The sequence below is a fragment of the Oncorhynchus gorbuscha genome, linkage group LG24, assembly GCF_021184085.1.
Source record: "Oncorhynchus gorbuscha isolate QuinsamMale2020 ecotype Even-year linkage group LG24, OgorEven_v1.0, whole genome shotgun sequence".
Classification (NCBI taxonomy): Eukaryota; Metazoa; Chordata; class Actinopteri; order Salmoniformes; family Salmonidae; genus Oncorhynchus; species Oncorhynchus gorbuscha.
In genome coordinates this window covers 49,544,400-49,546,954 of record NC_060196.1, presented here as the reverse complement: position 1 = coordinate 49,546,954, position 2,555 = coordinate 49,544,400, and positions in this window count along the sequence as shown.

The window sequence follows — 2,555 nt, the reverse complement described above, 5'->3', positions numbered from 1 at the left end:
GACAATAAACAACCTTGCAACAGGTGCTTCCAACAGGTGCTTTCAAAATATTTATAACACAATGCATGAGCAGTGGAGTAAATCTTCACTCTCAGAGAGAGAGAGAACGCTAGAAAGGAGGTAGGTGGAGGGGGAGGGATACAGAAGCCCCGTTTACACCTGGTGCTAGCATCCGTCCCTTGTCCTGATCTTGTCCACATTCTGATTGTGCCCACATTTTTAGACAGGTGTAGACGATTAAAAGATGCATCTTCCTGACCACCTTCGGAGGTAGTCAGAGACTCATTGTATCTAGATATTTTTATTTCACCTTTATTTAACCAGGTAGGCAAGTTGAGAACAAGTTCTCATTTACAATTGCAACCTGGCCAAGATAAAGCAAAGCAGTTCGACAGATACAACGACACAGAGTTACACATGGATGAAAACAAACATACAGTCAATAATACAGTATAAACAAGTCTATATACAATGTGAGCAAATTAGGTGAGAAGGGAGGTAAAGGCAAAAAAGGCCATGGTGGCAAAGTAAATACAATATAGCAAGTAAAACACTGGAATGGTAGTTTTGCAATGGAAATGGAAATAAAAATAATGGGGTGCAAAGGAGCAAAATAAATAAATAAATAAAATACAGTTGGGAAAGAGGTAGTTGTTTGGGCTAAATTATAGGTGGGCTATGTACAGGTGCAGTAATCTGTGAGCTGCTCTGACAGTTGGTGCTTAAAGCTAGTGAGGGAGATAAGTGTTTCCAGTTTCAGAGATTTTTGTAGTTCGTTCCAGTCATTGGCAGCAGAGAACTGGAAGGAGAGGCGGCCAAAGAAAGAATTGGTTTTGGGGGTGACTAGAGAGATATACCTGCTGGAGCGTGTGCTACAGGTGGGAGATGCTATGGTGACCGGCGAGCTGAGATAAGAGGGACTTTACCGAGCAGGGTCTTGTAGATGACATGGAGCCAGTGGGTTTGGCGACGAGTATGAAGCGAGGGCCAGCCAACGAGAGCGTACAGGTCGCAATGGTGGGTAGTATATGGGGCTTTGGTGACAAAACGGATTGCACTGTGATAGACTGCATCCAATTTGTTGAGTAGGGTATTGGAGGCTATTTTGTAAATGACATCGCCAAAGTCGAGGATTGGTAGGATGGTCAGTTTTACAAGGGTATGTTTGGCAGCATGAGTGAAGGATGCTTTGTTGCGAAATAGGAAGCCAATTCTAGATTTAACTTTGGATTGGAGATGTTTGATATGGGTCTGGAAGGAGAGTTTACAGTCTAACCAGACACCTAAGTATTTGTAGTTGTCCACGTATTCTAAGTCAGAGCCGTCCAGAGTAGTGATGTTGGACAAGGCGGGTAGGTGTAGGTAGCGATCGGTTGAAGAGCATGCATTTAGTTTTACTTGTATTTAAGAGCAATTGGAGGCCACGGAAGGATAGTTGTATGGCATTGAAGCTTGCCTGGAGGGTTGTTAACACAGTGTCCAAAGAAGGGCCGGAAGTATACAGAATGGTGTTGTCTGCGTAGAGTTGGATCAGGGACTCACCAGCAGCAAGAGCGACCTCATTGATGTATACAGAGAAGAGAGTCGGTCCAAGAATTGAACCCTATCAATCAACTGTAAACAGATCTGGATGGTCAAACCATTTAAATCATCATTATACACGTGTATTAATACACACTTGTACATGTGTAAAATAGGACCAATATAGAGAAGCATGCAGCTGTAGATTATGTGGGTTAACACCGCTTGGTCTATGAATCTCAAACGCCTGCTCGGCGAATCTCAAAACACAGATGGTATGTGCTCGCGCAACCCTTACTCAAGCCGTAACACAGTAGACGTTTTCTTGTGTCCTTCTGTTTTGTATGATATGTTATGTTTCTGCGATATGTCTGAATTTGTAACTTCCCCTCCAATTTGTATGATATGGTTACATCCACCGATCCGTATGATAAATTACAAATTTCAATTACTATTATATGTTGCAAATTTTCATACTTGTTAATGCCATGCTTGTTCATTTTTTTGTGAAAAATCTATACAACCAAGCTAAACCAAACTTTAGCTGTCACCTGAATAAATTGGCTACACTAGCTATCTAGCTAGCTCTCTGTCACCATTCCACATCCTGTCTCAGCTCATGTCTCACAGCGTCTGTGTCCTGAGAAGGTATCTGCTGAAGCCAGACCCAATTGCAAATATAATCCACCAAATTCTTCTTCTTCTTCTTCTTCTTCTTCTTCTTCTTCTTCTTCTTCTTATTATTATTATTATTATTATTATTATTATTATTATTATTATACCAACCTCTAAAATCATTGACAGGTAGCTTGATGAAAAGCATCAATAATAGTTTTAAATAAATACATACATATTATTTTGAATAAGTAATGCAGACACAGTGGACAGATAAGAGAAACATTTTAGCAGGATGTGTAAACGGACAAACCTTGATCAGATAGTGATTGGAACATCATGATCAGATGACAAAACCCACATGTTGGAGCAAGGTGTAAACAAGGCTAGAGAGACAGAGAGGGAGTTGTGAGGAAGGA